The sequence below is a fragment of the Ursus americanus genome, chromosome 25 (genome assembly GCF_024610735.1).
Source record: "Ursus americanus isolate L20-20 chromosome 25, mUrsAme1.1.p, whole genome shotgun sequence".
In the NCBI taxonomy this organism is placed as follows: domain Eukaryota; kingdom Metazoa; phylum Chordata; class Mammalia; order Carnivora; family Ursidae; genus Ursus; species Ursus americanus.
In genome coordinates this window covers 27,780,808-27,808,416 of record NC_142151.1, presented here as the reverse complement: position 1 = coordinate 27,808,416, position 27,609 = coordinate 27,780,808, and the positions used below count along the sequence as shown (strand labels likewise).

Below are 27,609 nucleotides of genomic sequence, written 5' to 3'. Positions count from 1 at the left end.
TATTAAAATTATGGGCAGTGAATTTAATAGTCTAGAGCAGGGGTCAGCACTTTCTGTAAAGGGCCAGATGCGTTAGGCTTTGCTAGTTTCAACTACTCACTGGATAGAACACTGAAGTTCATAGATAATATGATGAATAGATACAGGATACTGGCTGTTTTCCAATAAAACTTTATTTATGGACACTGAAATTTGCTTTTCATGTAATTTGCATGTCCTAAAGAACATTATTCTTCTTTTGATTTTTTTTTCAACCATTTAAAAACATAAAAACCATTCTTAGTTCAAGGGATATAAAAAAACAGGCAGGGGCCAGATTTGGCCTTCGGGCCATAGTTTGCCCACCTGTGAGCTAGAGACCCGAGTGGACGTAGCCATGGTCAGAGTCCATAGCTGTGTGAACTTTTTTCTTCCGTACTGTTCTCTTGGTTGCATTGTTCTTTGGTCATAGATTGCGTTCCTGCCTCCAACCCACCCCCATGCAAATGCACTGGGGTCCCAGAGAGAAGATACAGGAAACTCATTGCAAAATCATGGCTCCTACAGACACCCTGTGCGTTCACATCGTGTTGCCCTGTAAGAGCTGTATTACGAACATCAAATAAGGCCCAGACCTACCATGGAGCAGCATAGGCTCTGTGAAGTCTTCTCCACTGCCTATGCTTAAGGTTCCTCATGTGTAAATCTAGACTTGCCAGAAGGGACCTCAGGGAGGTCCTGCGTAGCCTTGCCATGAAAGTAGAAATTAAAAAAAAAAACAAAAAAACCCACAAATAAAAACTTATTTTTCATCAGACTGTGCGTCTTGCTTATGAATACCTCTTTATCTCTTATCCACATAGCAGAATGGTTTCATCATGAACTTAAAGCCTATTAACAGAGGCAGTTGTGATCTCCTGCTTCCTTCCAGCTAAGTAGCATGAAAGGGATGAGAGAAGCTGATGGTTAATAGAGACTGTGAATGTTAAAAGGTTTACTCTATTAATTTAGGGCAGCATTTCCCAAAGCGTGGTATGCTGAATGCTGACTCTGTTAGATGCTCTGCCAGAAAAGCATTTCAAGGTCAAATAAGTTTAGGAAATGTGGCATAAAATATCCCTTCTTTCTTGATTCTTAGCGTGCATTAGTAAGTTAAAGGCTCTGAGGATTCCTGCAATAAAAATGCTCACCTGGGTTAAAACAAGTGTTTCTCAAACTTAAATGATCAGGAAAGTTTGTCTTTTTTCTTCTTCACTTAACTATTCTTAGTATGCCAAAACACTAATGATCCAGACTACACTTTGGAAAACACTGATATAAACAAGGGGAAAGAATGGAAAGGTTTTAAGCAGGAAAGTGAATTATGTTTTAGAACCAATCTCTTTTCTAATTCTCTAATTTTTGTCATTTTAGGAAATGACCCCATATTCTATTCATGTGCTCAAGCCAGCAAAACAGGAGCGGTATTTGTTGCTGTGGCAACTTTTTAAGAAGTGATAAAATACACGATGGTTTAAAAATAATCCTAACAGTACAAAGGATTGTATGAAAAGCAAAAGTATCTCCCTCCTCTCTCTCATCTCTACCCCAACAGCCTGGTGTACTCTCCAGAGGAACTAAGCAGGGTTACCAGCTTCCATTTCATTTTTCAGTTGTAGCAACTCTAAATCACAGCCATGAGTCTATTGCTCTGGATTATAAACCTGCAGCACTATCTACTGAAAGAATTCATTCTCACACTTCTTTTTGCCTCATACACAGCTTGTATTGACTCTATCAACAAGTCCTATCAATTCTACCTTCAAAATACATCTCAAGTCTGTCCACTTCCCTCCACCCTCCCTGTTGGTACTGTCACTGGCAGGCTGCCCTCACTGGTCTTCCTTCTTCCACTCCTTTATCCTTCTTGTCCTTTGTCCTTAGTGCACCCCTAAAGATCTCCTCAAAACATAAATTAATGTTCCCTGGCTTCAAAGTCTTCAATGGCTTCCCACCAAAATAAAATGCAGAATCTTTTTCAAGATCTGTGAGGTTTTGCTGATCAGGGTCCTGCCTACCGTCCCACACTTGTGTCCAGCCTCTCAGCAATCTCCTCACCAACCTCCAGCCACACGTGTTTCCTTTCTATCCCCTGAACACTTCCAGCCTTTTCCTCTCCGTACGGCCTTCCCATTAGCTACTTCCTCTGCCCAGATTGCTTTTCCTTCTTTTTCTTTTTTCCCAAGGTAACCCCAATGCTTCTTTCAAATATCAACTTAAATCTTACATTGCCCAAGAGACCTTCCCAAAGCACCAAATCTGAATCAGTTCCTATTGAAGATTTATTAGAGAGAGAGTGTGCACAGGAGCAGGGAGGAGGAGCAGAGGGAGAGAGCCTCCCAAGCAGACTCCCCGCTGAGCTGGGAGCCCGATGAGGGACTTGCTCCCACGACCCTGAGATCACGACCTGAGCAGAAATCAAGAGTTGGATGCTTCACCAAGAGAGCCACCCAGGCGCCCCTCCTGTTTTGCTTTTTTTTTTTTTTAAATAGCACCCTGTTCTTCATTCTACTTCCAATAATTTGTTATTACATGTTTATTTTTTAAATGTCTGTAAGTTCCACAAGATGGGGAACACATCTGCTTTATTCAACACTAAATGTGGAAAAATTGGCACTGTGTCTGGTCACAGAAGGGGCTTAATAATTATTTATTACACAGATGAAGCTAGCCACTGGAAAGTTCTCTGATAGTTTTATCTGCTGCCCTTTCCTTACATGAAACCTTAGCTCCAGCCAGGTTTTCATTTTTTGCACACTAATCACGCAGAAGACTCATTCATTCATCTGTGCCTGGAGCAGAGCTTTAAGGGATGTCTCCTGTAGCTCTCCTTTTAAGCTTCACGAGCCATTTCAGTTTATTCTCTTCCTGGGAACTCGTTGTACTTATATTCTGTACCATTCATTTGGTGTGTACTCTTATATTGCCTTGTAACAACTCATCTGCTATTGTTAATTAACGCCTTATCTTTATAGTTTGTCTTGCCAAAGATGTCATAATCCTCTCGGGTACAGGACCTGGTACTTCATAACCTAAAGCACATGGCATGCCTCTGCAGAGTCGTTGTAGGAAAGCAGTTTCTACCCACCACCTTCAGTGCCCCCACTTTAAGACTTTGATCTGGAGATCTGACTCATTTCCCTTCACTGGTTTCTTCCTCAGCATTTTGGAGTGTGTTGCCAACATAGTTGGGAATGACAGCTGGGATAAAGATAAGTAGTTAAGGGAGGAGAGTGGGGACACAGAGCTTGCCCAAAGTGTCTCAGCTCCTCCCCTAGTGTTAAAGGAGGTGAAGACAACTTGGTAAAGGGCTGGGTGTACTTTATACTGCTAGGTGTCTCCTAGAATATTTAAAAGAATGACTTGCCCAAGATTTGGAAAATATGGATTCTTAGAACTTAAGTGAAAGCAAAAAAAGTTCGATCATTGAGTCAGTTTCTCATTGCTCGATTTTTGGATGAGTTAGACCCAAACATCCATTTAATTCAGGAAGCAGCTTTGGGATCCAGGAAGTTAATCTGCACTTTTACTTGCCAATTCCAATCTTGTCCAAGTAATGGTTTTTAAGGGGTATTTAAAATACTGAATACCTTAGCTACTTTTTGTTTTATTTTCTTCCCCACCAAAATACAAGGGCTATTATAAAAGTTCTGCCACCGACCTTCCTCAAGCTACTTCTGAAATATGGAATTGGAAAGTTAAGCCTGTAACAATACTATCTTTGTTAGCAAAGAACAGTTCAAGGGAAGTAGACGTTTTTACAATTATTATCTCTTTACCTAGTGTATCTTCACAACAACCTCTTAAGGTGAATAGAGTAGTGGATATTGTCTGTTATCTTTAATTGGTCAGTAAGGAAACTGAGCATGAGGAAGAGGGGCTTAATGATATGGGTATGGAACAGCTAACTTTTAGGTTTGTGTCGGAAATTCACCTAAAATGTAGGATTACTATTATCACAACACTGTTTATTCAGTAAGTTCTAGAACAGGATTGTTAACGTGGGGTCAGGGCTGGCCACAGAATTTGCAGGATCTAGAATAAAATGAACATTTGGAGCTCCTTGTTTGGAAAATTATTAAGAGAGCTGACAGTGACAGCAGAACCTTAAATCAAGCGCGGGGCCCTTCCAAGTTCAGAGCCCTGTGTGACTGCACAACTTGCGTTTCCTTGAAGCTGGCCCTGCCCCAGGGCCTCTGCGTGTCTAACATTTGGTCGAGTATCAAGGAGGCTGTGAACTCTGAAAATGTAGGCAGAATTCTTTCTTAATGTGCATATGTTTGTTTTTCATAGTCCATAGGTTTTTATCAGATTCTTAGAGTGGTCTGTTAACAAAATAAAGCATTAAGAATGCCTCTTCAAGAGTAAAAAATGTTCTCACAGAGCCCACAATGTCAGGGACAAACATGCTGGTGGTCACTGTGCATGATCCTTCTGGAGACTGTGCTTGTGAATGAGTGAGTTTTCATAACGGGAGTTACTACAAAAAGCAAAATTCTTAAGGCTGCCCAGATATTGCCTGAAATACACTCAAAATGCATCTTCAGATGAAAGGAAAGCAGATGGTGAGATGTTCAAGATGACCGTATTCTTTATAAACCCCGACGTGATACCCAAATGTGAGCTCTTTTATTGATTTTTACCCCCTTAAAGAAAGCTTCTCCCTCTTCTGTAATTAGATGTCACATTCCTTCCTTCAAATAAAGGAGAAATGCCTCACTGCAAGATTTATCAACTCGTGGTGTAGGAGTCAGGTAGGAATTTGTTAAAACAATAACAACAACAACAAACCCCCCAAAACCCCAAAACAAGACAAAAACAAAGGTGCAGAAAATGCCCTCCGAAATAGAAAAGGAGTCCCCTGAAGTCCTGCAGCCCGAGAAACACTATAGGGGAAATACTTCCACACCGGAGTCTGCGTGGCAAAACCCCACAGCCATCTCCTGAAGTCTCACACACAAATACCCCTAAAGGTTCATTGTGCTGAGAAAGGGATAAAGAAAGGGGGGTAATCAGAAGGGGGAATGAAACATGAGAGACTATGGACTATGAGAAACAAACTAAGGGCCTCAGAGGGCAGGGGGGTGGGGGAATGGGATAGACCGCTGATGGGTAGTAAGGAGGGCACGTATTGCATGGTGCACTGGGTGTTATACACAACTAATGAATCATCGAGCCTTACATCGGAAACCGGGGATGTACTGTATGGTGACTAACATAATATAATAAGAAATCATTAAAAAAAGAAAAGAAAAGAAAAGAAAAGCCTGCTCTTGCATTTTGAGTGGCTGCCTTCAAATTTTATTTAGACCCTTTGCCCTTTCAGACTCAATATACTTGCTTCTCAGCCAAATCTCCAACTCATATAAATGGGGGTAGAGAGATGAGTAATTGAAACCACAGCATAATTCTCAAATTTCCTTTCTCTCAGGGTCCAACTTCTCTTGACGCACCTCGAACAAGTAGAAAAGTATGATTAAGCTGTCTCTTGGTCACTCCGCTGTCCCTACTCTGTCCTTGCTCATGGTACAACGGGGCACTCCACATGATCCAACCAGCCACCAAAGCTCTCGCAGATCCATGGAGGACCTGGCTGTTCACACTAGGTAACTCATCCACGGAAGAGTAAGTGTTCATTGACTCTACCCATCCCGCAAGGTGAAAAGTAGGCTGGCAGGTGCGCGTCAGGTGAGAGCAGCTTTCCTATGGCTTCTAGGATTAAGTTGGTTATTAATCCTTTTAATTGCATGGAATTGCCCCGCGGTAATCTTCCTCCCCCGCGGTGTGAGCAGCCTTCCCCGCAAGCCATCTACTCCAGTTGGAGTCTTCTGGTACCCGCTCCCCAGCTCTTTCCACCACGCCCAGGCCACCGGGAGAGGTGGCAAACTTCCAACAGCCGCAGACCCCACCCTGGCCCCCCCTGCGCTCTTCAGCCTGGGGATGGGGCCTCCGCGAGGCCGGCGTGGGAGTGGGAGTGGGAGGGTCCCGACGCGCGGTCGGGCGCGGGGCTCGGGGCGGGCGAGCACGCGCCGCGGGGCCGGGAAGCGCGCCGGCTCCCCCCCCGCGCAGGGAGGGCCGCGGACCCGGCGCCGCTCCACACGTGGCCCGGAATCGCCGAGCTCTCTTCAGGAATAGCCCCGGGGCAAAGGAGGCCGCCGCCAGACCCGGTCAGGCTCCCATCTCCCTCCATCCTGGCTGCCAGGCGCGGCTCCCACGTTAACCCTCTCGGGCCCGGCCCGGCTCGCCGCCGCTGCCACCCCCTGCGCGCTCCACCTCGGCGGGCAGTTAGGGCGCCCCAAGCGCCGGCGGACGGCCGGGGGCGGCCGCAGAGGGCAGAGCCTCCCAAACCGCTTCCCCCGCGCCTCCTGGCCGCACGCCCACCCTCCCTCGGGGCCCGCAGGGACCCGCCCCTCCCGCGCACCGCCCGAGCCTGCCTCCCGGGCCGCCCCCAGCCCCGCGTGGCCTCCGAGGCGTGGGCTCGGTGAGCGCCGGCCTGAGGCCCCTAGAATACCTGCTCCTCCGGCGCGGCTGGGGTTCAACTAGTGGTGCTGTAAATCCCGGTCCTTCCCCGAGGCTCCGGCAAGTACTCCAGCCGCAGGCAAAGCGCTCTCGTCTTTCGGCTCCCAAACGTGACACTCTATATATCCGGCTCCGAGACTGGGTGTGGGGCGGGAGGAAACCACCCTCCCTCCGACCTTCCCCGTTGCCGCCGCGGCCTCGGCGCAGTGGCGGCTGCAGCCTCAGCCCGCGGCGGGAGGAGGGCGCGGGGCTGCGAGGGCCCTTAACAGGCCGCGGGGCGACGGCACCGTGCGCGCAGGCCCGCCCCGCGGCTTCCATTCATTCAGCACCCAGCACAGGCGCTCGCTGTTACTCCCGGGCTTTTTTTTTTTTTCCCCATTTTTTTAAATCGGTGGGTGAAGGGAAAGGGAGCTAGAAAGGCGCCCCTCTCTGGTCTGGAAAAGAAGAGCTCCCACACCTTGAGAGAGAAAGAGAGGAGGAGGGAAGTAAGGGGGGAGAGAGAGAAAAAGTCTAAGGTTCTGGTCTGAATGCTTGGAGGACACACCTTTTCCCCACCCACCCTAATAGAAATAAAGCCTCAAAATCCGAGTTCACTGAGCTTGTGGGTACCACACACTCCGTGGGAGGGATGCTCTTGTATCTGCTTCACTCTGCGGGGGCGCCCTGCAATGACCCACCAGCGCAGCGTCCTTGTACAGACCCAGGGCGGGGGGCGCGCTCTACTCATACCCAGGGTTTGGAGGGCAGACTTGAGGGTCTGTCTGCGTCGGGTGCGGGTGGGAGTGGGCAGGTGGATAGAAGACTAGAAAGGACCAGAGATGCACGCTGCAGAAACAGCAGAGCGCCAGCTTTGCTCAGCAGCGCTTGGACAGATTAAAAAGAAAGAAAGAAAAAAAAAGACGTTTTGCTTCTTAGCCTCGTAGCTTTTTTGCAGATTTGGTTTGGTCATTGTTAATATTTAAGCGGAACAACTGGATCCGTCGTCAGGGAAGACTTGTAGAGGGACGGACAGGCAGGGGAGTGGAGACGTCCTAGTCCTCAGCACGGAAGTGCTGAATGCGGGCCAACGCCCAACCTAATTGCTAGAACAAGGTGGAAGATAAATTCCCAAATAAATATGATGTGTTAAGACAGAACAAAATGAATATTGCCCTAGAAGCTATCTTCACTGTCCTCATTACAACAATCGACATACAAATAAAGAAATAAAATTTAATTCCTGAAGGATGGAATTAATGAAATGAGCGGTTTTTTGTGTTTTTTTGTGTTTTTTTTTTTTTTTTTGCATTAAAAAAAACTCATACCCACCTTGAATTCTCTTCTACGGGGCTCTCTTTGAGTAAATGTGGCTAGCAAAGTGTAGCCCAAAGACACTGTTGCTAATTTCCTCTGGTGACTGCCTGAAAGCAAGAGAAAGAGAGAAAAAGTTAGGACCAAGTAAATATACTTTTTGTTACCCCTTCCCCCACTGGACAATACATCGGAATGTATTCTCAAAACGTGTATGACAGTACTTGAAATGATACTGTCAAATGTTGGTGAGAATATGTTGAAATCCCTCATCACACAGCAGATAGAAGGTAAATTGTTACAACTCTTTGGAAAGCAACTTAACAACACATCTCCAAGGCATAAAATGTTCAGTCACTCAACATTTTTTTATTGTTCTGAACCTTTTGATAAAGGATTCCCATTTCTTAGAATATATCCAAAGGCAATAATCCACAAAAAGGGAAATGCCTTATGGACAAAGTTACAGGTTTATTATAGCATTGTCTATAAGGGGGAAAATAAACATACTTTCAGTGGTATGTTGGCAACTAAAATGCAACATTATTGTAGATTACAGAATTATAATTTGATTGTCACCATTTAAAATGATATTTATGTATAGATAATGGATTGGTCTGCTAATGCTGCGATATTGAAGTACCCAGATTGAATGGCTTACACAACAGAAATTTATTGTCTCACGGTTCTGGAGGCTAGAAGTCCAAGAACAAGTGTCTGCAGGGTTCTTCCTTCTGCAGGCTGTGAGAAGAATGTTTCAGGCCTCCCACCTAGCTTCTGGTGGTATGCTGGTAATTTTTGGCTTTTCTTGGCTTGTAGAAATACAATCTTTGCCTTCATGTTCACACGGTGTTCTCCCTAATGTTCAAATTTCCCCTTTTTATAAGGACACCAGTTACATTGGATTAGGGCTCATCCTAATGACCTCATCTGAACTTAATTTATTACATCTGCAACAACCTATCCCCAGATAAGGGCAAATTCTGAAGTACCAAGGGTCAGGTCTTCAATATATAATGGGGGAGGTGGGTGGAGAAGGGCATGCTTCAACCCTAAACAGCTAAAACCGAAAAGAGGCAGTGTTTAAATGGTGACTCCTAAAAGATATGTCCCTGGAGCCTATGAATGTCACCTTATTTAGATGAAAGTGTCTCTACATCCGTAATAAAGTTAAAGACTTTGAGAGGAATTCATCCTGGATTATCCAGGTGGGCCCTACACCCAACTGCAAGTGCCTTTATAAGAGCAAGGCAAAGGAGGATTTGAGATACCTACATGTTGGAAAAAGTGACGTGGAGACAAGGCAGAGAGTGACGAGGCAAACAAACAGCAATAAAAACAAAAATAACAAAAAACGAGACAAGGAAACCAAGGAACGCTGACAGCCACCAGAGGCCCAAAGACAGAAGGAAGGATTCCTCCCTAGGGTCTCCTCAGGGAGCGCGGCCCGCACCTTGATTTCAGATTTCTAGCTCCAGAACTGTGAGAGAATTAATTCTGGTGGTTTAAGCCACCCAGTAATCTGTTACAGCAGCCTGAGGAGACGAGTATGAGCAATGTGTTTGTGGAGGAATCCCACACCTTTACTTTTTTGTTTTTTCTCAAAAGAGACATAATACAGATCAAGGCCTTTTCAAGTGGGCATTTTTTTTTAAAGATTTTATTTATTTATTTGACAGAGATAGAGACAGCCAGCGAGAGAGGGAACACAAGCAGGGGGAGCGGGAGAGGAAGAAGCAGGCTCATAGTGGAAGAGCCTGATGTGGGGCTCGATCCCAGAACGCCGGGATCACGCCCTGAGCCGAAGGCAAATGCTTAACCGCTGTGCCACCCAGGCGCCCCTCAAGTGGGCATTTTAATAGAGTTACCTTAAAATTCTCATTCCCTTTTGAGGGGATAGGCAGGGGACATGCTAAAGATGTCATCGTCTTGCAGAATAAACTCTCCAATAGACTCAAGTGCAGCTAAAACGACAAAGTGTTCTGATTTTGTGAAACGTGTCTTATTCTGGATCCTCACGGTACACATACAAGTCCTGCTAATGCAAATTCAGCTCGCCACTGGTCTGATGAGAGGGCAGTCTTCAGGGTTTTATCTCAAAACCATCATTGCTCACGGTCGATGTTGAGAAATAGGCTATTACAACTGACCTCTACTTTCGAAATCTTTTCTCCCTCCCAATTGCTCAGTGACTTACCATTTTATTCAACCCCGTAAAATAAATGTTTCTTTGTAAATCTGCCTGGAATTTTTTATTTAATATGCAAAATACTTACAAAATGTGCCAGACCCAAAGTAATACGTCAGATTGTTCTAATGACACCGTCAAGTGGGAGGTTGTGAATAAAGCCAGTCTTCCAAAAGAATGCTATCTCTTTAAACACAAACTGTTTCTGTAGACTGATAGCATCAAGGGAACAGAGGTTTGGTTTTCTACAGTGGAATCATAAAAATATAGTGTTCTGGAACTAGAAAGCTAGCCCTTGAGCCCACTCTCTTCATTTAGCATGGTAAAGCCTGGATTTCATGTCTTGTCTATGGTCACTGTATCAGTTTTCTGTTGCTGCGTAGCCAATTACCATCAACTTAGTGCTTTAAAACAATACCCGTTTCTGTGTTGAAGTTTTGTAGGTCAGTCATCCAGACATGAAGTAACTGGGTTCTTTGCTGGCGGCTTCACAATGCTGAGAGCCCCATGTCAGCCTGGGCTCTGATCTCTTGTCTGTGGCTTGGGGTCTTCTTCCAAGCTCCTCATTGTTTGTTGGCAGGATTTAGTTCTTTGGAGCTATAGGTGTGAGGGTCCCATGTTTTTACTGGCTGTTGGCCAGGGTTGGCTTCCAGCTCTTAAAGGCCATTTTCTAGTCCTAACCATGTACACTCTCATAGCACTTTTGTTTGCTTCTTTAAAGCCGGAAGAAAAAATTATTTCTCTCTTCAAGTCTCTGATCCCTTTAAAAGCTGCAGTTATGTAAGGCCCACCTAGGATAGCCTCCCTTTGGATTGACTCAGAATCAGCTGACTTGGGGCCTTCACTTTCATCAGATAATGTAGTCCCAGGAGTGATACCCATCACAGACACAGTCCCACCTGTTTAAGGGGGCAAGGCTATACAGAGAATATACACTAGAGTGTGTGATTTTGGAGGCCATCTCTGAATCCTGCCAATCTCCCTCACTCACTCAGATGGTAGGTGGCAGCCACAGCACTAGCAGAGTATTGTTTCCTACTCTACTGAGGAGGTTCTCTGCCATAAGGAAAACTGTTTTCCATTATCTGGCCCTTTTATGAAGCGGGAAGATATGGATCTTACCAATTTTTTTTCTTATTTTCTTTTCCCTATGTAGATACATAGGTCTTTAAAAATTACAAAAACGTTTAAAATAAATTACATAACACATTTATTGACAATTGTAAAAGTTCAGGTGAGGACTAGTATTTCCTGATTCCAAGTATAGTGTACTCTGAGCTGATGGTTTCTTAAACCTTGGGTCATAAACATCAAGAGTCTTTCAAGAATGCTCTTGAGAATCCTATTATGAGAATGCAAAAGGGTTACAGCTGAATAATTAAAGCCATATTCTCTCTATTGACTATTACACAGATATTAAAAGGAATAAATTAAAGCTATGCCAGTTGAATTGTTCTAATTTCCAAGACGTTGGTTTTGTGAAGAAAGTAACATGCTGAAAAACATGTATGAAATGATCACGTTCCTATTAAACGAATATCAAATAACTTCAAATATGTACTTGTGTACATAGATATATAGGTCTATGAAAGCATAGAGAAAAACATGGAAGGATACATATGAGGTTATTAACATGTTACCATGGTTTTTAAAAGAGAGGCACTAATGCTTGTGGAGGAAGTTAGAGGGAGGAGGACAAGGAAAAGATGGACGAAGAAAAAGAAAGACTAAAATGTAAATTAAGGTATCATACAATCACACTCATGCATTTATTTAAATATATTTTTCAAATTTTTTAATCAAAAAAGCATGCTATGAGTTGCCATTCCATCCTAACAAGTCAAAAGCTGAACAAACTGAAAAGTAAACAACCCTTCTTAGATTTGTCAGAGAAGTGAAATCACAGGGCAGATTGCTACCACTGAAATTGGAGAAGCAGACAAGAGGATATAAAAAGTAATAACTGACAGAAGTAGAAACCAATGAGATTTGCAGCAACATGGACGGGACTGGAGGAGATAATAAGTCAAGATAAGTGAAATAAGTCAAGCAGAGAAAGACAATTATCATATGGTTTCACTCATTTATGGAACATAAGAAGTAGGAAGATCGGTAGAAGAAGAAAGGGAAGAAGGAAGGGGGGTAAAAAAGGGGAATGGACCATGAGAGACTATGGACTCTGGGAAACAAACTGAGGGCTTTAGAGGTGAGGGGGGTGGGGGAATGGGATAGACCAGTGATGGGTAGTAAGGAGGGCACGTATTGCATGGAGCACTGGGTGTTATATGCAACTAATGAATCATCGAACTTTACACCAAAAACTTGGGATGTACTGTATGGTGACTAACATAACATAATAAAAAAATATTATAAAAAAAAAAGAAACCAATGAGAAGAAATCTCCAAGTTACCAGTGCCAAGTAAGAAAACCTGAACTATAAATGATGAATTGCAGGAGACTCAGTGTGGACAACTCTGAGTTAAAAACTCCAGGGGACCCACTAATGGGGTGGGAGGGTGGCACACTTTTTTGTGTTTTACTTCCTCTACCAGATCCTCACAGTGAATATTGGACAAAAATTTCCTGGGTGCTTCCAGCAGGAGGAGGGGGGAAAGGAACTACCTGACATAAGCCAGAATGTTCTGTTCTTAATGAGGCTTACCCTCACCAGAAACTATTATACCACAGCCTTACCTGTTGGGATTTTATCAAGCCTAACTTAACGGTGGTAAGGGAATGACCCACCTCCAGGCCCTCCAGCTTTCCTATCCCACTGAAGGAGGGAGGGGGCGGGACCGAGAAGCACTTGTGACAGCCTAGGGATACAGGTTCACCAAAAGACTGAGATTTAGTCACGGGAATGTAGAAGGCTTCCCTTCTCCACACACTTTATCACTGCATTACTAAATGTCTATTCACTGCAGTTCCTTTTACCCAGTACTCGCGTCCAGCTTTCAGCAAAAAGTTACAAGGCATACTAAAGGCAAAAAACACAGTTTGGAGACACTGAAAAAGCATCAGAACCAGAGTCAAATATGGCAAGAATGTTTGGGATTATCAGACCAGGAATTTAAAACAAAAACAAAACTTACAATTAAAATGCTAAGGGCTTTATTTTTTCTTAGTTTTTATTTTATTTAAAGTAATCTCTACACCCAACAGGGGGCTTGAACTCATGACCCTGAGATCAAGAGTTGCATGCTCTTCCAACTGAGCCAGCCATGTGCCCCAAAATGTTAAAGGCCTTAATGGGAAAAGCAAACAACTTGCAAGAACAGATGGGTAATATAAACAAAGAGGTAGAAATGTTAAGAAAGAATAAAAAATAAATGCTAGCGAGCAAAAACATCCTAACAGAAATGAAGAATGCCTTCAATGGGCTCATCAACAGATGGGACATGGCTGAAGAAAGAATCTTTGAGACTGAGGATTTGACAATAGAAACTTCCAAAGCTGAACAGCAAGAGAAAAAAAAAAAAAAAAAAGACAGGAAAAAAGAACAGAATATCAAAGGACTGTGGGACAACAACTTAAAGGTGTACCATATGTATAATGGGAATACCAGAAGGAGAAGAGAGAAAGGAACAAAGCAATATTTGAAGCATTCATAATTGAGAATTGCCCCCAAATTGGTGTTAGTACCCAAACCACAGATCCAGAAGGCTCAGAAAACATTAAGTAGGATAAAACCAACCAAACAACAACACCACCACCACACACATACAACTACACTTGGGCATTTCACATTTAAATTTCAGAAAATCACAGATAAAGAAAACATCTTGAAAGAAGTCAGAGGAAAGAAATGCCTTAGCTGTAGAGGAAAAACAGCAAGAATTACATCCAACTGCTAAGAAAACATGCAAACAAGACGAAAGTATATTTAAAGTGTTGAGGGAAAAAAAAACCCCAAACCCCCAAAAAACCCCACCAATCTAGAATTCTCTACAGTGTGAAACTATCCTTCAAAAGTAAAAGAGAAATAAAGACTTCCTCAGACATATAAAAATCAAGGGAACTTGCCACCAGTAGAATTGCTTTGAAAGGAATGTTAAAAGAAGTTCTTTAGGGAGAAAGAAAATAATATAGTTCAGAAATTCAGATCTCTATAGAGAAAGGAAGAGTGCTGGTAAATGAAAAAGTGAAAATAAAAAAAAGAAAAAAAGAAAAAGTGAACATAAAATAAAATCTTTTATTTTTCTTATTCATCATTGATCCGACAGCTAATGGTTTGTTCAAAATAATAATAGCAACACTGTACTTGACTTTATATGTTTATTCATGTGTGTGTATATATATATGTTTATGGATATGTCAAATGAATGACAGCAATGATAGATAAAAGGAGCAAGGAGATAGGAAGGAGAAATTGGGAATAATATGTTATTATAGGGTCCTACCCATGAAGCTATACAGTGTTATTTGAAAGTGGACATGATTAGTTGTAAATGTTTATTGCAAACCCTAGGGCAATCACTTAAAAAAAGTAAGAAAGGAAGTATAATTACTATGCTAAGAAATGAGAGAAAATGGAATCATATAAAATACTCAATTAAAACCGCAAAAGGCGAAACAAATGCATGAGATAGAAATAGGAACAGAGAACAAGAACGACAGATAGAAAACAGGCACGAATATGGGAGATATTAGTTCAATTATATTAACAATCACCTTAAATATCAATGTTCTCAATACCCAGTTAAAATCAGAATGGATCAAAAAACAAGGCCCAAGTACACGTTAGTGTGAAAGAAGTCCACTTTAAATGTTAAGTCACATAAAGACTAAAAGCAAAGCGATGAAGAAAGATATTCTATGCTAACTCTAAATAAAAGAAAGCAGGAGTGGCTATATTTATTTCAAAACAGCAGACTTCAGAGCAAGGAAAGTTTTTAGAGATAAAGAAGGGTATTAGTTAATGATAATGTGGTGAATCCTCCAAGAAGACATCATAATCTAACAATACAGTGTCAAAATACATGAGCTTAAACCTGATAGTATTGCAAGGAGAAATAGATCAATGCTCTGTTACAGCTAGAGACCTTCACACTCCTTTATCACAAAGGGACAGAATCAGCAGGCAGAAAATCAGTAAAGACACAGTTTAACTCAATAACACTATCAATCAACTCGATATAGTTGATACCTATAGGCTACTTTATCCAATAACTGCAGAATTTACATTCTTCTCAAGCTCATATGGAACATTCACCAAGAGAGGCCCCATTCTGAGCCACAAAACAAACTTTAACAAATTTAAAAGAATAGAAACCATACAATGTCTGCTCTCATACCACATTACAGTTAAACTGGAAATCAATAACAAAAGATAGCAGGGAAATTCTAAAATACTTGGAAATTGAAAAACACATTTCTAAATAACACATAGGTCAAAGAAGAAATCTCAAGACATATTAAAACTCATTCTGAACTAAATGAAAATGGAAATGCAGCTTATCAAAGTTTGTGGGATGCAGTGAAAGCAGTGCTTAGAGGGAAATTTATAGCACTGAATGCATAGTTTTAGAATATATGAAAGATCTAACATCAACAATATAAGCCTCCACCTTAGGAAAATCAAAAAAGAAAAATAAATTAAATCTAGATTAAACAGAAGAAAAGAAACAAGAAAAATTAGGGCATAAATCAATAAAATTGCAAACAGGAAATCAATACAGAACATCCACAAATTCTTTTTCTATTAAGAAAATTTTTCTAAGTGAGAAAAGAAGAGAGAAGACACAAATTGCTAACATCAGAAATGAAAGAAAGTAGATCACTGTAGATCCCACAGATATAAAAAGGATAAGAAAGGAGTATTATGAACAACTCTATGCCCACAAATTTGATAACCTAGATGAAATGGACTAATTTCTTGAAAGACACAATCAGTCAAAGTTCACATAAGAATAAATAGACAACTGAAAAGGCCTGTCCCTATTAAAGGAACTGAATCAATAATTGATGACCTTCCAAAACAGAAATCACCAGGTTCAGATGGGTTCATGGGTGAATTCTACCCAATATTTAAGGAAGAAATATATCAATTCTCTAGAATCTCTTCCAGGAGTGGAGGGAATACATCATTAGTCATTCTCTGAAACCAGCATTACCCTGATACCGAAATCAGATAAAGACATTACAAAAACAAAACAAAATAACCCCCCAAACTACTGACTGATATTTCTCTTGAAACCTAAGTGCAAAAATCCTCAACAAAATCTTAACAAATTGAATCCACAATGTATAAAAAGAATTACACACCACAACCATGTGAGATTTGGTCCAGGTATGAAAAGCTGGTTCAACATATGAAAATCAATTATTATGGTTCATCTTACCAACAAGCTAAAGAAGAAAAATCACATGATCATAGATGCAGAAAAAAATCATTTGACAAAATTTAACACCCATTCATGACAAAAAAAAAAATCTCAGCAAACTATGAATTTAGGGGAACTTCCTCAACTTGATAAAAGAACATCTTCAATCAATAATTGCCATCGGGGCGCCTGGGTGGCACAGCGGTTAAGCGTCTGCCTTCGGCTCAGGGCGTGATCCCGGCGTTACGGGATCGAGCCCCACGTCAGGCTCCTCCACTATGAACATGCTTCTTCCTCTCCCACTCCCTCTGCTTGTGTTCCCTCTCTCGCTGGCTGTCTCTATCTCTGTCAAATAAACACATAAAAAATCTTTAAAAAAAAAAAATTGCCATCATACTTGGTGGTGAGAAACTTGAAGCTTTTTAAGATCAGGAACAAGGCAAGGATGTTCCCTCTTACCATTGCTTTTTAACATAGTACTGGAAGTCCTAGCTAATTCAGTAAGACAAGGAAAAAAAGGTACACAGATTGGGAAGGAAGGGATAAAACTGTCTTTGTAGATGAACTTTAGGTGAAAGCTATGTGTCAATGTAAATTCATCCATTATAAAAATTTATCCCTCTGGTGTGTGATGTTGAAAATGTGGGGAGTTGTGAATGTGGGGAGGGCAGAGGGTATATGAGAACTCTCTATTCTTCCCACTCAATTTTTCTGTCAACCTGAAACTGCTCTAAAAAAAAGTTATTAATTAAACTGTGTTAATTAATTAAAGAAGATGAGTGTGTTTATTTGTCAAGTATGAAATGAACTAGAAGACAGTGGTATAGTCACAGGCTCTTAGGATGAACAAAGAGGATAACTGCAGAATCCTGAAGCAAGAAGATCTGTGGTTTTTCTCTTATTTTATCCTCCCCCAAATAAAGGAATTACTTTAGATTCTAAAAGAAAGACTTTGTAATAGTAGCTAGAATCAAATGGTTATGGGTCACAGAAGGAATCTCCCTTATGTGTCACAGGACAGAAGAGTTCTAGACTTACTGCACTCCAGAGAACAAGTAATTGTGGGTTATGATGCTTTGTATCTCTGTGTAAGCTTAACTAACACTGCTTTTGTGGGGCCACGCTGTTCACAAATATAGCCCGTACCAGAAGGGCAAGTCTCTCCACACACTGCATCATGATTCTGTGCATTTTTGCTTTGCTCTCATGGTTTGTCTGGATTTGCTATTAAGGCTTATGGCCAGTGCTGCAATCAAAAGTCAGAGAGTAGCACGGGAAAAAAAGTAATAAGAAGAGAGGGGCTGTTGGGGCACCTGGGTGGCTCAGTCAATGGAGTGTCTGATTCTTGATTTTGGCTCAGGTCATGACCTCAGGGTCTTGAGATGGAGCCCCAGGTTGGGGAGTCTGCCTGAGATTCTTTCCCTCTGCAGCCCCCCCCCCCGCAAATAAATAAATCTTAGAGAGAGAGAGAGAGAGAGAGAGAGAAGAGAAGGGCTCTTAAAAGGAAACTGTAAGTCCACATCTACCTCTAATATTAAGATGTCTGTTGCAAGAGTCAAATGGAGTTTAAACAAATATTGACTAACTTCAATAACCCAGATATTTAAAGCACAACTCAAGCTAACAAACTGTTATATAAGGTAAGTTGTATTCTCCCACCTTGACAAATACACTTCCAAATGACAACACAATAACATATGTGTAAAGCTAGGACTTTATATGACTGAAAGTTGCCAAAGTATCAAGATAACTGAATGTAATTATTGTGCATATCTAAATGCTCATTTGATGGGTTGACAGAGTTAGGGTGAGTAATAAAATAAAGGTGTACATAATTCACAAATCGTTTCTTATTTATTTCCACAAATGATTTTTCTTGCCTGCATTTAAAGAAATTACTAATTCTATTACTAAGACCAAGATAATAGCATAATCTGTATACTAATTTAGGTGAGGATTGAAAGGATTAAAAAATAAAGTGAAATTATATTTAAAAGAAATGAAATTTGCATTTTTCAAAATGTGGATTAAATTAAGTGCAAAATTTGAAAAGATTAAAGCATTTTTAATGTTTTTTACCAAAAGATTTAAATTATGTTAAAATCAAACTGTAGGACACCTGGGCAGCTCAGTATGTTAAGTGTCTGACTACGGCTCAGGTCATGATATCAGGGTCCTGGAATGGAGCCTTGCTTCAAGCTCAGCACTCAGCAGGGGGTCTGCTTCTCCCTCTCCCTCTGCCCCTACCCCCCACTCATACACTCTCTCTCTCTCTGAAATAAATAAAATGTTTAAACAACAGATTAAACTATTAAATATCAAAATTTTAAATGAAAATTATTTAGATAAGGTAATATTTATTTTACTGTTTTGAAAAAGTTAACGTATATTATTAAGAATTTTTATACCAGTGGAATTATTACCAATTCTAGCATTCAGTGTTTCTGCAGTTGTCAATGTAAGAAAGAAAAGATCAAGCCATTAACATGCTTCATGGTATTACATTCAGATCTCCATATATACAATTTGTTTTTTCAACTTTATGTTTATTTCATTGCAATAAAAGAGACTTTTCCTCTGACTGAAACCACCCTTTTGGGGGGGAAGAGGAGGTTGCCAACATTTTCCTGGACTCCGCCCGGTGAGTTCAGTCTTTCAAAGCTCCTGCTGCACGGGGGTGGACCCCTGGGATGATATATAGGGACCTCAAAACCTCACTCAGGTGGGACTGTGGACCCTGCCAAGCTGGCCCCCTCAAGCCCCAGGAGACCATGCACTCCACTGAGCCCCTGCATATATACACACTTAAGAGCAATATGAGTTGTTTACTATGGCAAAATGTTCCCCAGCCGTGAAAAGCAACTGTTGCCAATATTGCACTAATTTGGAATCAGAAATTGGAACACAAAGAGAAACAGGGCATCTCACTTTCCGCACTACTAGGAAAAGACAGTTATGCAGGAGTTTATTGCATTCATGGTATCTGAGAAGCAGGATTTGGTGTTAATTCTTTTGTCTTTTCTGTTATCTAAGTGCTTCTGCCACTCAAATCTTCCCCCACATTCCAAAGCAATATTCCTCACTGATACCAGCAAGGGCACAACCCCAGACCTTCATGGCATTCAGCTGCAGTCACGTGTTTTGAGGATAAATGGCAGGGGAGATGGCATTCTCAGAGACCTGCATGACATTAATCATGAGAGTTGATGTTTGGGATTGTGCCCATCTTGTGCCACTCATGACTACTGGGTCCCCAACAACAGAAACACTCACGCATTTAATACATTGGGGTGTGTGTGTGTGTGTGTGTGTGTGTGTGTGTACATGTGATATGTGAAACCCTCTGGAGGGCAGATTGTAGGCAAGGAGACCCTCTTGCTTGGCCGCAAGACCACTCTTAGGTTGCGTAAGTAAAAAAGCAATGGGAAGGGGAGGCCCTAAGCATTGAGGCATAAAATTTTAAGTCATTATGCTGGGAACCTGAAAAGTGGTAGATGGGACAGAGAAAAGGTAAGGACACGGGGTGTTTGACTCCAGCTCAATGAGGAGCGTTAGTCGGATAAAATCTAGACATAAATTTGGGTCCAGATATTGTACAGTAGCTGATAATATCAAGAGAGTAAGTACAACTAATACAAGTTTTGCTTTTCTTGTCGCTGTGGTCACAGGCGGTGTAGTTTTCTTCCATGACAGCTTAACGTAGGTTTCGGTGGAAGAAGACCACTGGGCTCATTCTTGTAGATGTTTGATGGTTTGGGTGACTGTGGTTCATTCCAAAGCACCAACTCTGCTTCAGTGACCCCCTAAGCACTCGTATTCCTCGGGGATGTGGTACAGCTGTGCTTCAGGAAGCCCACTCCTAATAACCTCCTACAATATGTTAGAGTTTGAAAATAGGCATGAGGAGGAAGGATGAACAGGCTGGTCCCCCACCAATGTGTGCTGTTAAAGTTGTGACAAGTTACAGTGAATTTATTCTGATCTGGGCCCGAATTTCCCAGGCCTAGAATTCCAGTTGCTAAGTGGACACCGATATAAATCATCGCCTTTCGTCGTCCTTAATTTAGGAGCAGACAAGCTATTAAATGCGTATCCACACAATTCTCTACAGTCTTCCCTTTACGAAGCAGGAATACTGAAGCTAAGTTTTCAGTTGTTTCCTTAATAATTACTGTTTCATGCTCTTATGAATTTCAAGTATCAAAGATACATTATATTTTGAGAATTTACTTCACTTCCATACTTGTTTCGCATTATCCTGGTCACCTACCTGCAGTGTTTGGCACATCTAAGCCGAAAGGAATCCTGTCTCTACCTACATCCCCCCAAATAGTATCGCCAAGTTTTGCTTTTCTTTAAAAGAAAAAAAATGGCTATACAAAGTAAAAAAATTACTTGGATTTCATGAAATATTAAATATGAATCATTTTTGGGTAAGCATTTTGCCCATTTCACCTTCAAAGTTTCAATTAATCAGTCAGTTGTCTTCATGTTCAGGTGCTAGATACTGTGCAAGGTGATGCCCAGTTTCTTTCTTTGAAAACTGTCCCTGAAACATAAAGGTGATCCTCCATCAATATTCATTCATTCATTCATTCATTCATTCATTCATTCATTCATTCACAAATACTCATGGATCATTTGCTAGGTATCAGATACTGTCTCAGTTTTGAAACTGGGACAAAGGAATTAAAATCTCTGCCCTCTTAGAGTTAGAGATGGTAGAAGACAGAGATTAAACGATCTCCAAAATAAATATCCATTTACAAATTTTGGTAAGTACTATGAAAGACTAGAGGAGAACTCTATGAGAGAGAGTAACAGGGAGACCTGGTTTAGATGTGGAGGTTCAAACAACTCGGTCAAATGACATGTAAGTTGATACTTAAGGAAGGAGAAAGGGTAATGGGGAAAGTTCTAGGCAAGAGAACATATAAAGATTTCAGAGGGGAAGTGTATTGAGCACGTGGGTCTGCGGTTTGGGATAAATCTGGAGAATGGGTAGGCATCAGATGATAGAAAGCACTGGAGGTCCTAGTATGATATTTGGACTTGATGGGAAGTACAACAGTGCCATGCAAGGGTTTTAAACAGGATTTTAAGACCCTGCCTTTGTGGTTGGAACTGACTCATCCAAGGGTGATGCCCTGACCTTAGCTAGACCAATCAGATTCTTCTTTCCAGCAATTGAGAATCTTTGATCCAAAAGACACAGATTCTGAAAGTTTCTGCAAGCTTACTAATTCCAGACAGCATTCTAGAGATTCCATGAATTTCTGCTATTGGGTCCCAGAGTTTCCTGAGTTCCTGTCCTTTTCAAGGCCTACTTATTCTTTCCTGGATTGCAGTAAATGTCACACTATTCCCATAAAGTTATTTATTATTATTATTTTGCTCAAGTTAGGGAAATTTCATTTACTTTTATTTCACACAAAAAACCCCTTAACTAATATAATTCATCAGTTGATAACTTTCTGCAGTAGATATTATGATATTTTGTTAGTGCTTTTAGATGGCTTAACCAAAAAACAAGTATCAAAGAAAGATGAGTTGAGAGGATCATAATTTTGATGATATTTCCAGTTACCATTTTTACTTTGCTGCACAATGAAGTTTGAAGCTTTTTTACTGAGTATACTAGGTAAAGGAGAAGTTTGTCTCAATAGATCCTTAAAAAGCGAGGATACCACTCAACTAAATCTGGAAAGTAAAAGAAAGAGGTTAAAAATTAGATAACTCTTCCTTTCCCCCTTTTTGTTGCTTCAGTAAAGTATCTGGTTGTAATGTAATGAGTGGCATTAATAAAAGCCTTGAGTGTTTTGAAACAAGAAGGCACATGTCCCACATGACTCTCTGTTAAGCCTTAAATCAACAGGCTCCAAATTGGTTAGAACTGAATCATGTGCAAATGCAGTATTAAATCCTTGCTCTTGAGCAATTCTGTGCTCTCATTCTTGGAAGACTCTAAGAGTCCAGCAGGAAGAAAAAATGTCACAAATCAAGCAAGGGTTAAGCAGAGCAAATACTCCCTGGAAGTTTCTTAGAAGACAAAGGCCTGAAATCAGAAGATAAATGTGAAATTCAAAACAAAACATTGCATTATTTCAATTATTTCATTGTTAATGTAGAATTCACCACTTACAAAAATGTGGACAAAAACAGTTTTAAAAATGTAATACATTCTTCTGGATGCAATATTTCAAGAGCAGTCAACAGTTCTAACTTGTCTCTTTCTCTTTCCCCCTTGCTTGCTTGCTTTTGTTTTTACCCTTGCTCTCATGCTCTTTTCTCACCTGTAAAAATGGGGATGATAATGCTAACTCACTAAGCTTGCCATGAAAATTAAATAAGAAAAATGTATATAACAATGAACAGCATAGTACATAAACTCTAGTAGCTTCTCAATGGAAATTGTCCTTTTTTCTCTGGCCAAGTAAAAATTGTATCAAATGCGGGGTGCCCGCGTGGCGCGATCAGTTAAGTGTGCGACTCTTGGTTTCAGCTCAGGTCATGATCTCAGGGTCATAAGATCGAGCCCTGCGCCAGGCTCCACACTGAGCACAGAGTCTGCTGAAGATTCCCTCTTCCTCTCCTTTTGCCCTTCCTCCATCCCACGCACTCACTCTCTTTCCCTAAAATAAATAAAGAAATCTTTAAAACAATTGGATCAGATAAATTGCATATATATTAATTCGAAGAATTAATTTAGAACCAGAAATTACATAGCTTATAGAAAAAAATCAAAGCAGATGCTTATTATCAAATATAAAATTAAACTAGGGAAATAAAAGACATGAAAATACATAGCCATTGATGTTATTAACAGTGGTTTCTTGGATTATATTCTTTTAATGTTGATTGGTGCCTTTTTTAGGGACAATACCAGACCAGAGTTTCCTCCCCGTGTGTAACCTTCAGAACGGAAGATACGGTGTCGGCACAACTTGTTATTTCTCAGGTTCACCAAACCAAGAGTGTGTGTTAAGAGTCCTGAGTACAGTTGTTAAATAAACCAAACAGAGAAAGCTTAACCACAAGTTCAACAGAGAAGTTTCCCAGTCTTGGTGTACATTTGCCAGTTGGTTTACTTTGCCATGGTGTGTCAGAAGCGACACAGTGTCTAAGACCCCTCTGCAGGGAGAAGTGGGCTGATACAAGTCATTTTATTTTAAGCAAACAGTTTATTTTCTTTTTTAACAGCCAGTTACATAATGTTTACTGTGTTCCTGGCTCTAAAGACATCACATATTTAACACATTGAGTGCTCATTACAACCTATGCAGAAGGTTAGAAAAATGAGGCACAGAGAAGCAACTTGTCCAAGTCACTGTTGAATGAATTTTGTTGGTGCTTCTCCTTATATTCCCCATTGTCAGTCTTCATGGTCTGATTCCTGTTGTGACTCATGACTCAGTTTGGTTCCTGTAACTTGACTGTGTGCTGACATACGTGGCTATGGGCTTCTGGTTTCTGACACGAGCTTTTCCTCAGACTTTGGTCCTCTGGCTTCCGCAGGGCATGGGTCCTTGTGTAAGGTTGCATGGAAGGGAACTGCCTATGTTCTATAAAATGGCGGGGGCTCCTGCGGATCACCAAAAAGTGAGAAAGCATCAAAACCCACCTTAGCTGCTATGGATTTTGGCAGAGTCCCAGGGCTTCTGAGGAGAGACGATGCATATAGCAGGTAGCAGGGAGAGTGGAAGCAACAGCTCGTTGCTGAACAAGATACAACAGCTCTCCGGCTGCTCGTCCTTTTATTGTTCCCTCAGAACAGGCATCTTTTAACCTTGCTGTTTTTTCTGAATACAGTTTACTTCCCGTAGATTGGACTGAGGACATTTTGTCACCTTCTTATGTAAAAGGACCCCAAGAGTGGAATTTGGTGCCAAAACACCTCTCTGGTAGTTGACCCCCTGCACCAGTGTCCACGGCTGCTTTTGGCTGGGGCACCAACTCCTGATGACCCTGACTATGGTTATGACTAGGGTGGCAGTGTCACGTTAGCTAAGGCTTTGCGACTTCACAACTGAAAGATCCACTTACTGCAACTTTTCTCCCAAGGGAGCTCTGGGCATGGAGGCCAGTCAGAGGGGTGCAGCCTCCTGTACAATGCAGATTTCCAGAGCTTCATGGTGATCTCGTTGCCAGCCCGATGCCTCCAAGACAAAGGTGTAAGTTTGATGTTGGCCAAACGGTCTCTGCTGTTCCAATGGCTTTTTGGATTCTCTCCACATGATTGTACAATCCTCTGATGATACTCCTATTCATACCTCTTGCCTGAGGTATTGAAGTATTTCCATTTCCCACCAAACTCACCACAGTCTTCCCCCAGACCTGCTCTTCCTTCTGTATAACTTATCTTGGTGAAAAGCGTCACCATCCTTCTAATAGAGAAGGGAGAGACATTTTTACATGAATTGTTTTCAAGACTCATTCAGCTTTCTCCCCATCTTAGAAATGATCATCAGTTCAGCCCCATTTCTCTATTTCCACTATATTCCCCTTACTTCTGTCCTGGGCACACTGCTGGGCTCTGTTTCTGCCAGCTTCCATTAAATAAGACCCAACAATTGTTCTGATGCACAATTACATTTTACTCTTATGTGTGAACATTGTGGTACAAAATAGGTAATAGTAAGAGAATCGAACATGTTCAAGTTTCAGACAGTTGAGGCAATTTCACCGTGTTGAGAAGAGTTCGTGATCCCGTTGTGGGGGCCATGATTACTCAGATATTGTGGCTTAAGCAACCCCTCCTGCTCTCCCCTTTCATTGGCTTCCAAGATAGGACCTGCTGTCTGCCTGTTCTTAGCCTGTGCGTGTTCAGATCCCCATTCCCGCTTTCCATGTCTTCATTCCACCTGCTGTCCACACGTTCTGCCCTCTCTCCTACCCTCAGTTTTCTGTTTCCTACCTCTTTTTCTCCGATTTGGTAATTTGCTCTTCCTCTCTCACGGCACCATCTCCATACATCTCTGCCCAGCTAGCTAGTTCCAGTTCCTTTCTCTCTCTTTCTCTCCTTTTTTTTTTTTTTTTAAAATTCTGTACTTCATCTATTCTTTGTCTATTCCCCAACCTCCAATTTCTTTGCAGGCCTCCAACTGGCCTAATTGAATCGAAGTCACTTAGGGCTTTAGAATACCTTCTCCATAGTATACATCTTCATTTTCGGAGCAACACAAATGGGTTTTTGTCACTGCCAAAAATAATGAAGACTGTCCCTCATGCTCATTTAAAATTCAACCTAGACATCCCTAGCCTCCTTGTATAATCATCTTTTTATGAGGATGAGCTCTTTAGTAGCATGTGAACTCCTATTTGTCATTGGCAGGGTTGGTTTGGTTTCCTACAGCCCATGCTTTCATGCCATTTGAGTTGTGGATGTAAATTAGAGGAAATGTCTACGTTTGAAAAATATCAAAGCTCTTGGTTGAGCTAACCCTGAAATAACACCTAGTGTGTGCTGCTTTATTATAAGTGTTTTTCATGTATTTGTTCATTTAATGCATGTAGCAACCCTAGGAAGGAAGCACTAGCATTAGTCCCCACTTCACAGCTGAAACAACTGAAAAAACTAATTGGAGTGAATTACAGTTAGGAAAGAAAACCCAAAATTGATGGCAGTGGAGAATGGTAGTAGTATCTTCAATAGCCTGAAATACTTCATTGTGTGTATGTGTGTGTGTGTGTGTGTTAGTTTGTGTAAATGTGAGAAAAGCTGCATTTCTGCATCCACGGTTTTGTCATCGTTACCATCTTTGAACAACTTTTCTTATTTCACAAATAGGAGAAGAGAGAGATGGGTAATCTAACAGAGGTATTAATTAAGAAAACCTATTGAAAAGTCGGGCTCTTAAATACCTTTTTCCACGGGTGTTTGAACATGACATTTCTCATTTGAGACCTTCTTGTGACAAAATAACCCAAATGCTTACTCAGCAGCCTGGCCTTCTGTTGCTATGGGGTCTTCACCGGGAGGTCAGGGGATACCTGTGTTCCGGGCTGTATCCTGAGGACAGCTGAGTTACTGTGGTCTTTATTTCTCCTTCTAGCTCTATTATTTCCTGTTCTGTGGTTTATTTTCCCCTCTCTAGACTGTCGATTTTTTTCCCCCGCTGACTGATAAAAAGGAAGATGAGTAAACACTCCAGTTCTACAAATTCTCTTTATTCAGTACAAATCAGGAGCTATTCATGTCTACAAGCTTAAGAGATTATTTTGCAAGTTCCTTGACAAAAAGTCTTTCAATCTCTTTTAGAGTGATATTATAAATGTAGGACTCAATACTTCTTGTTGAATGAACGAATTGAAATTAAAGTCATCTGGGTTAATGTCAATAGCATGATTTGACACGAACATCTCCAAAGAACTTAAAGTAGCGGGATTTTGCCTTTAAAAATTGTTTTCTTGGCCTTTATTTTTAAGTTATCAAGACGGTTCTATTATGGGCTCCTCTTCTCTTTGGGAAATCTGACACACTGAAGCAAGTGACTTATTAAGACCAAGAAGTAAATGAGCAGTGTTAGGTTTGCAAAAAAGGAGAAAGTGTCATTAGATCACACTTCATTCTAAAAAGAACTGGAGAGAAAAGTAACTCCGTATCTTACAAAATGTAGCTGTTTTGTTTTTTACTGGACCACTTTGGACTGAAACGGAAAGCCTGTTGTGCATTAAGATTTATGACTTGGCAGTTATGCGCAAGCCCATGATGTGAAATAAAACATGCGTATTTTTACTTAAACTTTTTCTGAAGAAGCCATGGTGCAATTGAGGAGTTTCATTAATGCTGACTCCGTGCCAGGATCTGTGTGTCTCCTAACCCTGGTTCTATTTTGAGACCAGAAGGCTCAGCTTTAATACACATCACACCCCTCTTTTTTAGGATCTGCCCCACCTCCAGCAAACTGCTCAGAAGCTGAAGCCACAGATGAGGCTTGGTGAGCTCCTAGGAGTTGCAGCCCGCAGACTGGGCTCCGGGGAATTGTGGTGCCACCAAGCTTCCCTCTTAGAGCAATGACTCAGGTGGAAAGCCCCAGAATCTGGTTCAAGCACGAGACGGATCACTGGGTCGCTTTTCCACCTGCCAGCATCAGTCTCATTCCTTCACTCGCCGATGTTTCGATGGGATTCAAAGTGAAGGAGGCCTACCCTGCCCGCAAAGACCTGTAGGCTAGCAGGAGAGGCTTCGACCCCTGGATGAAGGCTATACCACAGTGACATCAACACAATTCTAGGGGACAGTCTGCTAGTGCAGAAGAGGGCACATCGCC

At 41.4% G+C, this 27,609-nt stretch overlaps 1 protein-coding gene across 1 annotated transcript in view; it reads right to left on the bottom strand.

Moving 5' to 3' along the window:
• The window catches only part of FAR2 (fatty acyl-CoA reductase 2), a 132,945-nt gene extending 126,056 nt beyond the window's left edge, over positions 1-6,889 (bottom strand). Inside the window, exon 1 of the mRNA XM_045811759.2 lies at positions 6,530-6,889. The gene's annotated coding sequence lies outside the window, so the exon portion shown is untranslated. The remainder of the gene's footprint in view (positions 1-6,529) is intronic.
• Positions 6,890-27,609: the final 20,720 nt, after the last annotated feature.